Genomic DNA, 11,632 nt, shown 5'->3' with positions numbered 1-11,632 from the left:
ATCTGGACTATTTTAGGTCAGTAATCCACTCTGACTTTTAAAAAGTTCTTAAGACATGTCTGCTGCAGCCTCTATTATCAAGAAATTCGGAACGAGCATCAGAAACTACCCCCTACAGCAAGCTCTCTAGAAAAAGGTTGGTTTTCACCTCGGTCTGACCTTCATACCTGACCAAAAGTCAATGGGATTTGTTTCGGTCCTAAATTTAATTGTCTAATTGCGTAAGAAACTATCTCAGAGATATATGGTTTCGTCTAACACTTAAGCACTTTGATATGTCGCTATATTTATGGGTATCTTCGTCTAACATTTTATACTTTGAGATATTGCATCAGATTGAATGATTCCCTACATATTGCCTATATTAACAGACACAGATTGACTTCGATTTTCTTTAGGTCAGCAGCCTTACAAGGTACATGCAATTTCACGAAGCACAAGATCCGCTGTCCATTTGCCGACGGCTAAGCCAAGTTTGACGAGGCTTCACGGCGCCTTTCGGAATTATGCTGGAGAAACCTTCGGGGTTGGGTCAAATTGACCTCACCCGATGCACGTGTTAAGGCTGCTGTTAAATACAAAGATTATACCAATTCACCAAGCTCGGTTTTCGCCACCGGTTCGATATACACCACCCAGGAGGCAGAGGCGCGGCAGCCAGCCCCGTGTGGGGAGACATGCATTTTTAATGGACCAGTGTTTTTCCCTGCACCAACATGCAGGCTCAATTAAATGTTTTCCAAGCAGCTGGTATTAGAGCAGCGCTCACCGAGAGGGAGGAAACGAAGACCGGCCTCCTGGAAGGCCTCCTGAACTGTCTGCCTAAGTTCGCCTTCTGCCTCTGCCACTACAGTGAATGTCTTAAACTGATGCATGATTTTGATAACAGAGGTATGCGCACCGAGATTGTTCGTTGCTTGACAAATTCTTGCAAAATTCGTATCCGCATTGCAAGTACACGAACAGCGTGCTTGGCTAGCAGCATGTGCAGTAGCGGTGTCTCGGAATCAGACTTGTGTTCGACTTGAGCTTAATTGTGAATCGAATCATGAGTCAATCATTTCGGGGTGACCCATGAGTGAGTCGGCTCACCAGAAAAACTTCCGCTTTGAGTCATGAGCTGAATCACATTCTTCACAAATTTCATGACCTGGATCGTGCTTTGGTCATTTCTAACCATACTGCTGGCAGTGACTCGTATTACTCAAATGAAAGCAGTAAGGAAAACATGAAGAAACAAAGCACGTCCAGACAACTTAATAGACATTCCAGAGCGTTGAAATGAACAGTCCGCGGCATTAGCTATACAATTTTGCCAAAATGGGCACAAAATTTGATGTTGCAATTTCAATGCAGCAAACGCAATATTGGTGATCCTAAACTCATGTTGGCAAATCTCACCCAGGAACCAAGAGATATTACATGGTAGGGACATCCTACGTTCCTATATCATACCCTAAAATCGGGGAGAGATGGTTTGATGCCTATAAAACCAAGGGTTGACCATGTTTTTCACTGTCAATTGTGAAAACAATGAACTAATTCATACCTGAGCACTAATTCACTTCTTCTTGAGCTGCTGTAAGCATGCTTTTGCTAACGCTGTATAAAGTAAAAGGCAATAGCGGCAAGACCACCTCGTGTCACATGCGGATTGTATGCCTCATATGAGCTCCCAGGAATTGCATCAATAACTATTTCCATGCAACACGCAACTTGCGAGTGAGAATTTGGCCTCTAAATTTAGTAGTCTTGGAATGCGGATAATGTTGCGTACAGCACTAATCTCTGCGCAGCACAGACGCCTGTTTGGATTCCTAGCTCACAGAGTGACGCGATGGGACGAGTTTAAGGCATCCTGGTAAAAACAGCACCCGGCGCCTACATTAGAATATCCCTAGTTCACTTGTTCGGCCCAGTTCAGTGCTGTTCAGTTCAGTTCCTTGCTGACCGGAAGACGGGAGACGAATAAAGTGTGTTTCTGCTGGGCTTGTTTGTGAGAAATGCCAATGTAATCCGTGATACTTATTACTCAAGTAAGGCAAGTTCGTAGCATGCTTGTTACTTATGGTATCTAATCGCTGTCGCCAGAACTGCAGCCCGGCGTTGAATTGTTGGCATGTCATCACGGCCAGTGCACTTGGCTGGCACCTCTCAGGTGCGGACTACCGACCGCCAGGTTTAGTGGAGTCGTATTCACCTTACATGCTATATGACTAGTGGGCCTGGGTCATAGGCGCCAGGTAGAATGTGCTAGCATAGAGCTGAGACTTGAGAGAGCTGGCTAGTAGCAGGTTACGGGAAACTTATTGCTTGGTGCCCGCATTTGCTAGGTTCAGACTACAAACTTGCTGCTTTTTCGTATCCATACCATGATAACCAAAGTAGTTCTACGGTGTGGTGATCGCCTGATCTCTGCGATGCCATGGCTTTACGTCCAGGTAAAACCATGGCATCGCAGAGATCAATATATATACACATATATATATATATATATATATATATATATATATATATATATATATGAGTCATAAGGCGACGAGCCAGAATTGAATTGTGTCTTTGATTTTGCTAGCCACGTGAGTCATAAGTCGAACGTTTCAATGCAAGTAATGAGCCTGAACTGAGCCGAATCAAAAACTTTGGAACACAAGCTATGAGGTGAATCGCATCCCGGAATCTGTGAGTCAGTCCTGAGCCGACTGAAACATTTAGTTGCACACAAGTGTACTGAGAGTAACACTTTTTGGAAAAGGCATGACTGCTCAGCACCATTCTGCCTCCCTGATCAAAGGTGAGTTCAGTGGTTACAGTTTTGTCAAAATATATGTGTGTTAAGGGATGTGGAGAGAGTTAAGAGTTTGATAGCTTTGAGCTATTTCTCCCTGAGGGGACTAGCAAGACGTTATAAACATAGACTTGAACATTGGCTTGGGCGCCTGAAACATGGGCTTGGGCACTTGAAACATCTTCTTGGGCGCCTGAAACATCGGCTTGGGCGCTTGAAACATCGGCTCGGGCGCTTGAAGCAAAGCCTTTGGCGCCCTCTTTCCATGCCGATTCCGCATCTTCGACCTAAACATCTAGCGGGCCTGCCACTTGACTGAAGGGTAGGAAAGTTGCAACGATGCAAGCATGTAAACACTGATAACCACATGGTCAAAGCCTGAGTAGTTAGTATCATTAGGTTCGTTCTTTGAGGCGAAGGATTGCCGAACAGCATTGGTTATTTGACACACGTCCAGGTGGCCGGTCAAATGCCTTTATAATATTAAATACCGGGTGGCCGGTTGAAATACCTTTCGCTCGGGTGGGGGGTCAGTTTGACCCCTCTGAGCTCTCAAAAACCAAGATAGCTAGGGACATCAAATTCACAGGGCGGGTTAACCTGTACGTAAAATCACATTTGTATCAAAATTAGAGATTTCTATGCCATGACCTTGGGGTCTAATGAGGTCAAACGCAGTCAAACTCCAGATTGGTGTCTCAAGTTTCCCCAGACCTCTTCATTCCACCGCCGTGAAGCTAAATACCTGCCCTAAGGTGAAGGGACTGGACTTCTTATCAATGTGTAGGGCCGTCATCTTATCAAGATGTAGCGACTGGAGCCCAAACGTGTGCGGAGTTGGGGCTGAAGCAGCCAAACTGAATGGGAAGCTCCATCCCTGGGTGCGAGGGAAAATAATTCAGATATGGTTACTTTGGTAGGTATCTCGTCTGCTTTGTACACGAATAAGTAGTGATGCTGATCCATAAACATGCAGCAAAGTAGCAACGCGATCAGTTCGCAGGACAGCCGGCCCAGGGCAGTGACACGCCGACGACGGAAGTGAGCAGGGCTCAGACAGGGAGCACGGATAGAAATGTTTTCATTCTGTTACCTGGTTCTTTAGAGGAGCAGCCCCAGTCTTATACTTTTGTGACATGGCATTTTCAAGTAGTACTTGAAGCATCTTAATTTTTTATCTGTCTAAAATGTTGCGACAAAAGCTTATTTATTGAATCGGTCGGCGAAATCCACGCACTTGAAAAATACAGCGCACTATGAGCCAGGGACGTAGTTGCATATATATATATATATATATATATATATATATATATATATATATATATATATCCTATTCTCACATTAAAGCTGTGGAGGTGGGTGCCTGCCCAGTGACGCGAAATGCCAACCCGGTTACGGAATTTCGATTCTCGAGGGAAACAATGTGGAAACGGACCAATATTCTTGGGAAGCTTGTTAGTTTTATTTGCCGAGTGGCATAGATCAGTCGAAAAGATAAGACTGAAAATTGATACCGTCATTGCTTCTATTGCAAAAGTAGCCAATCACTGCTAAAACACGACTTGATTCTGCTGCAAATACTTTTACGCGAAAAGTGTTACGCAACGAACTCATGCTTCAAAAACGCACATCCGTCAATACCTCTACTGTAATAACTTACGCAGACGTTTATACGCGGCATTTCCTCTACTGCGAATATTTGAGCGCGGCATAAGTGCTTCACAATGAAACGTATACTTCAGCAATGCCGCGTGTCACTCGTCGCAGTTGAAGCAGTGTCGTGTACAAGGGAAGAGTGCATGAGCCCTTGCAAAAGTAATGGCTGGTATCTGTTTTTTCAGTATACGTTTTGTCATGCAGTTGTCATGTCGTGTATGAGTTTGTGCAGTTGAGATAATGTCGCGTATAAGCAAGCTGTGTAAGTCTTTGCTGTACAAGCCATGACGGTGAATTTTTGCAGCATAAATTTTGTCCTGCAACACTTATGTCGCGTGAAAGTGATGGCAGCAGAAGAAATGTTAAGGTTTGTTGGTTTTGTTGACTGCATTGGCGTACAAGCAGCGGCGAGCCTCGCCGGATTCGCCTCGCCCGAGGCGGTTTGCGACAGCCCAGAGTGTGCCGGCGGCCGACGCCCTGCGGCGCTCGCAAGCGTGCTTCAAGGTCATGCCCCCGGGGCGCTGGCGTGACCGGGCGACGTTCGGTCTGTTCGCTGCCCCACCTCTGACGTCACGCGGGCGGCTGCTGCCGCGGTCGAGCACCGGGGACCGGCCCGGTAGGGACATAGCACGTGGTGGTGGAGCGCCGGCCCGTGTGAGCCATTAGGCGTGTGGTATGTCACCGACTCGGTCCGTGGGGCTGCAGGCATTCGACTCACTCGAGACCTAGAACAGGCGACATTGGTGCCTGGAGATGCTGACCTGCGACTTATCCGAGCCGCGGGGCCGTGGCATTCGACTGATTCTGGTCGAGGAGCTGCTTACATTCGACGGACGTGTGCCGCGGGGCGGTTGGGGAATTCGACTGATTCGGGTTGCGGGGCTGGCGGCGTTCTACTGGCCTGAGGAGCCAGCTGGCTGGTGGGTGTGGCAGGCGTGCATGGTGCCATAAAACAAGTTTCTGGACAAGAAATGGGTCAAAGGCATCTCAATAGTTGAAGTCAAATGTTGTCGGTTGATGCTCAGCTTCAGTTGAACACACGATGCAGACGTCGCCCAAGTGTTATCCACGGGCCATGCTATCGTCTAAGCGGGTAAGTCACTAGGGTGGGTGGGAGAAAAATGCCTCTTCACGTCGCGGTCTATCCAGTAGTGTCGCGTAACGTTATAGAGGGTTTTAGTGCGGACTTTCCACATGTTAGATGTCCTGCCAGAGTCTCCGCTGGACGAATTTCATCCCAACTACGGCCTGCAAAATGCTCCCAGTGGGGAGGTATTTGCAAGGCAAATTGGACTTTTCCGGAGACGACCATTAAATCCTCGTCTTATCGCAAAGGTTGCTGTCCTCTGCGGCCATGGGACAACTTATAACATCTTGTAGGGGACAGAGGCCCAGTACCGATTAACAACAAACAATATTATTGTTGTGGTAAATAAAAAACAGTAAATTAAGTGGTACTTCGTCTCGAAAAGCCTGTATTTGAGAGAGTCGAAGGTATCGTATAGTGTTTTCTCTTAATCAGCCAGCTGTCAGTGACTACATGGTGCAGCCGCGTTACAGGTAGATGATACTGTTCATCTGACAGGCACTGAAAATGCGCATGGTTTAAATTTAGAGCCGTAAGACTAACATCGTTCAGTATTTTCTCTCCATACTCCGGCTATTACGACCGCACTGTGTAGCCGCTTTGCAGAGAAATTATATCATTCATCTGACAGGCATTCCAAAAACCTCCAAAGGGAATAAACCTCTGAACTTTTAGAAGTGATCTCCAAATGTGCTATCACCCAGCTAACAATGGTTCAACATTGAATCTTGGCTAGCATTGAACCTTGGGTAGCCTACGGTTCAGCATTGAGCCTTTATTTGCTCAGTTGGTTGCTCATTTGGTCATTTCTTCGAAACGCGCAGGATCTGATTTCCTGGCGAAATTTCATTTCCAGCACCTGCCATATGAGCAACACCTACTTGCAAAACGGCTGCACGACGCGGTCCTAGGCAGCCAAAGCGCGGAGAGTAAACGCCACATGATATCAACCTCTCAGCTATGTATCCAAAGCTCAGAGATGTCTTACACACGACCAACACACTCCTCTTCGGAGCACGCCTGGTTCGTGTAAGATATGTAAAATGTTATGAGGACGTAGAGGCGAATCAATACATATCCAGCACTGGCCGAGCCGATGTCGACGTATGGAGGCCAGACGTTTCATAGCAACCAAAGTAGCCCAGACCAGCCGCCATGAGACTGAAATTTCCAGTGGGTAGTGGTCTAATTTATAAAGCCGACATCAACGCGAGCCAGCAGTTTTATTATAGTGACGAGCGGCAAGTGCTGAAGGCCATAATCAGCGGTGAACCCCTAAATTACTCCGCGCCGCGGCTGTGCTTAGTAACAGCGATGTCTGATGGCGAGCCCGACGAGACATTGTGACGTAGCACCCAGCCCAGGCCATGTCGGGGTGCAATGGCTGGCCTGCCGACACGAAGGAAGGCCATCATCTCAACGCAATCAATTAAGACCCGTTTTAGTACCGAGTTTTGTTAATTTACATTCAATGGTGTCTTTAGTTGGTCAAGTTTCATGTTTTTTTTTACTTAATCCTGCATTACTCTATGCGGAACGATCCTAAATCCCCGAGCGTTGAAAAGCAATTTTATAAATAACCATAGTGCGAGTAGGTGCATATTTAGATAAATCGCCATTATCAGGCTGAACTTCATAAGACTCCAAAAAAACAGCCTCGGACAGCTCTCTGGGACGCATTTGCCTCGACGACCTGCACATCTCTCGTTAAATGCTGTTGGATGCCGCTAAACCCGCCCGCACCATCTTTGAGCCAGGGATGCACCGCCCACGGCTGCGGGAGCCGGCGGAATCGGCAGCTCCCGCAGTCCAGACGGCATGGTCAGTCCCCATGATGTCGATCCAGATCGCGTCCGAGTGAGCGATTGATGTCCCTGGAGCCGTAGTTACTCGGCTCAGGCACGGCTCCATCTAGGGTAAACGCAGACTTGCAGGCCGCTCACACCCAGGTCTGCCGGCTGTGCTCCCCAGCGACTCCAGCAGCGCAGACTTGCAGGCCGCTCACACCCAGGTCTGCCGGCTGTGCTCCCCAGCGAGTCCAGCAGCGCAGACTTGCAGGCCGCTCACACCCAGGTCTGCCGGCTGTGCTCCCCAGCGAGTCCAGCAGCGCAGACTTGCAGGCCGCTCACACCCAGGTCTGCCGGCTGTGCTCCCCAGCGACTCCAGCAGCGCAGACTTGCAGGCCGCTCACACCTAGGTCCGCCGGCTGTGCTCCCCAGCGGCTCCAGCGACGCACAGCGGAATGGAGGTCTGCTCGTCCCTAAGTCCTCTCCCCGTGACCTGACGCAGGTCTGTGTCGAGAGGTTTGGCTGTGCATTGAAGCACCACTTACTTCGTCGAAGTCCACCTTAACCACGAAATGGTTCGAGTGATGTACTATGCGCAACCGTGCGTGCGTGCATGAGTGAATGCGTGCGTATGCATGCGTGTGCGTGCGTACGTGCGTGCGTGCGTGCGTGTATGCGTGCATATTTAATAAATTTTAATTGTCGACCATGGAGCAGCACCTTAGCGGAAGGAAAAGATAAAACCCACCCCCGCATATCATGTTTCGAAATGTTACTTTCGTCAACACAAGTGCTCCTACGGCATTGCTTTATGCCAGCAGCATAAAATGCTTAAACAAGAACAGAAGAGGATCGGGACCATTGCAATTTTCGAAACCTATTTGGTTCTTGGACTCATTTTTATGATTATTAAACCATCGTAGGATAAGCAGTTTTCTTACGATCGACAAACAAGGGATGTAGACCACGACGAAATAAACCACATGTAATTTCATGGATGACCCCCGCTCAAGGTTGTGAAAGTAGTTATTCTCTTTTCTTTCTTCAACCCTCGTAATCCTTTATGTGATGACAGTGAGGAAGCGTCATTTTATAGCCCTTGGTACATATTATTCTAGGTATGTATCAGCTTTATCGTTGTCACCTGTCAGGTGTAGCCTGTGAAATGTTGAATCAGGACATATACAGGTCTCCTCACCCCGTTACCTTAAGAGCCAAGGATGATACGACCCAACCCAAACGCCGGTAAAGGGCATCCGTTAAACTGCATTGAGCGTCATGAATGATTTCGTACATACGTTGGACCAGGCCATGAGAGGCAAAATAAATATTTCCCAGTACAGCTCCTCTTTTGACACAGCTGACCTAGGTCAATCTATACATGATCTGGTACACGCTTATTTGAAAAGATTCGATTAGATGCGGATGGCAAATCAGATCCGACCTGATCCTTGGATTGATCCTATCAATACGACTGCGGCTGCGTCGGGGCCGCATTATCATGCAGCATCACGAGGTAGGGCAAATCAATACGGCGAAATTCTTCAGAACGCATATTTGGCAAAAGACGTACGTTGTCGGGCTTTTGATAGAAAATGCAACGGACAGGACCTCGACAGCGCGGTTGTGGCAAGGCTCTCCCTGCATTCCTTAGGTCATGTCATCAGTCATGATCTGAGGAAGTTAGAGGTTAGAGTATTTGCATTTGCATAGAGGGTTTGATGGAACGTTGTTTAAAACTCACTCCCTTGAACATCTCAGCATCATGCGTCTACTGGTTCATATGTTTTTGCCAAGAACATCTCATGGAGAGCTCCGCTGTCCACGATCAGGCCACAGTAATCGTTCACCTGGGAAGAGCATTGTGGGCGGCTTTTTAAGTGAGGAAATTTGACTTGTCAAAGCGTGCCTATATTTTGAATTTTGACGGGGCAAACTTAAAAACAGAAATCCAAAGCGCAGATTGTTAAATCACGTCATTCTCAAACATCATAAGTACCGACACGTTTGTGATTTGTCTTCGACCCTAATGTCATACCCTAAAACGAGCGTAATTCCACTGGACACCACAACAAAAGTGCCGCCGGGTGGAACGCGGTTCCGATTGGGTACGTATCAAGGTATAGATTAAGCGGCATAACTCAGTGTAAAAAGCACACTCTTGGCGCAGAAAAGATGCCGTATAAATCGGGAGAGTACGTTGCAGCTTTCTCCTAATTTATTTCAGCACAATGTTTTGTTGGTAGGTACAACCTCTTTATTCAAGATTTTAACAAAGTCTTTTTGACCTGATAGCAAGGTGGATAGCAGAAAACCTCCGTATTGCTCTTAGAATCATTACAAAACACTCAATAACTTACTCAAACTTGGGAAGAGTGTTGTATTCACAGATATGCTGCTTGCCTTCCTCTGTGAGGGGCTATGCTTTTTAAGATCGCTATTGGGTTCGGATATTTCGTAACATAATTATTTCACACACGAGATCTCAGTCACAGCCATCCTTCCAGCAAACGGTGGTCAGGTAAACTCGTTGAGCCAGCTTAGACGATCATAGGAAATGGCGGCCGTGGCAGCGATGGCGGCCGAGTCAAGCCCGGCAGCTAAGAGCGCACGTGAATACGCTCGAAGTCCGCAGGGCGGCTGCTCTCACCTGTTCACATGCTGTTCAAGGGCGCCACGGTCAGGTCTGGCGCGGCCGAGCGGCCTGTTTTGTGCCCCAGCCGGCCGGGATCAATCGACGCCGATGCTGCGGCTGCCGGCGACGCGCGTCGCTACCGACGCTGACGTCACGGGCGCATCTCGTTTCAGGAGAGAAATCTTTACGGGTCGCGCGAGAGGCGGCGCCCGCCGCGTCGACCCGGGGGACGCAGCACCGCGTTGACACCGCCAAGGGGAAGAACCGCAGCTAGCTGCGTGTCGCCGTACCGCGGGGACGACGTGGCGCCGGAGGCTGCGGTGGGCGGCAGGGCGGAGAGGACGGGTGACCAGTCCGGCGAGCCCGGCGGCCGGCAGCGTAGTCCGGGGCCGACCGCGGGCCGGGCTCGGTCGGCGGCCATCGATCGGACGCCGGCCAGCCGCCCACCGTGCCGCACCGCGACCTGAGGCCGCTGAGGGCCGCCACCCACCGGGCAGAGCACTGCAACCTGAGGTCACTGGGGGCCGCCACCCACCGGGCAGAGCACTGCAACCTGAGGTCACTGAGAGCCGCCACCCACCGGGCAGAGCACTGCAACCTGAGGTCACTGAGGGTCGCCACCCACCGGGCAGAGCACTGCAACCTGAGGTCACTGAGAGCCGCCACCCACTGGGCAGAGCACTGCAACCTGAGGTCACTGAGAGCCGCCACCCACCGGGCAGAGCACCGCGACCTGAGGTCACTGAGAGCCGCCACCCACCGGGCAGAGCACTGCAACCTGAGGTCACTGAGGGCCGCCACCCACCGGGCAGAGCACTGCAACCTGAGGTCACTGAGAGCCGCCACCCACCGGGCAGAGCACCGCGACCTGAGGTCACTGAGAGCCGCCACCCACCGGGCAGAGCACTGCAACCTGAGGTCACTGAGAGCCGCCACCCACCGGGTAGAGCACCGCGGCCTGAGGCCGCTGAGGGCCGCCACCCCCCCCCCCCCCTCCCCTCCCCCCGGGAGGAGAGCATCGCAACCTGAGACCTCTGAGAGCCATTATCCACCGGGCAGAGCACTGCGACCTGAGAACCCTGAGAGTCCTCACCTTACGGACGAAGCACGGCGGCCCAGGACCATTGAGAACATTTGAAGCTTAGGGTGAGAACCCACCTCACCAAGCATCACGATCTGAGAGACATGAGCATCTACGCCTACCGGCATTCCATTTCGACCTGCGACTACCGAGTGTCTGGCACGGGATCTGGGACCACTGAGCACCTTTTCATACCATTTTTCGTCATTTTTCGCTAACTTTCGCCATGTAACAGGCGGACGGAACGCTTTTTGTTAATTGCAAAAACGATACTTAAAATGCAGCCGGGCGTTAAGGAAGGCCCTAGATCGCAGACGGGCCGGATGCCCTACTTTGTCAAAAGCTGAGCGAATGTCAATGTCGTTTGGTCTATCTGATGTCCTGGATGTTCGCACATACATCGGGCCGGTTCCCCAAACGACGCCGTCAATATACGGCTATCGCTTTTCGGTCTGCTTGTCGGCGCCCTCTGTAACCTCGCCAGGCGGAGAGCAGTGGCAGCCTGCCCAATCTGATAGCAGACCCGGTCCCGCTCCCCGCGGCAGATGTGCCGGATGCTGACACCGCCGACAGTTGCAGGCTGCGACAGTGCTCTTGC

The 11,632-nt window shown here is 50.0% G+C and overlaps 1 protein-coding gene across 1 annotated transcript in view; it reads right to left on the bottom strand.

Moving 5' to 3' along the window:
- LOC119099078 (octopamine receptor) overlaps positions 1-10,030 on the bottom strand; it is a 20,741-nt gene extending 10,711 nt beyond the window's left edge. The window contains exon 1 of the mRNA XM_037222133.1: positions 9,969-10,030. The gene's annotated coding sequence lies outside the window, so the exon portion shown is untranslated. The remainder of the gene's footprint in view (positions 1-9,968) is intronic.
- Between the last annotated feature and the right edge of the window lie 1,602 nt (positions 10,031-11,632).

The sequence above is a fragment of the Pollicipes pollicipes genome, unplaced genomic scaffold, assembly GCF_011947565.3.
Source record: "Pollicipes pollicipes isolate AB1234 unplaced genomic scaffold, Ppol_2.1 Scaffold_4740;HRSCAF=5597_pilon_pilon_pilon, whole genome shotgun sequence".
Taxonomy (NCBI): domain Eukaryota; kingdom Metazoa; phylum Arthropoda; class Thecostraca; order Pollicipedomorpha; family Pollicipedidae; genus Pollicipes; species Pollicipes pollicipes.
This window is presented reverse-complemented; position numbering and strand designations above follow the sequence as displayed.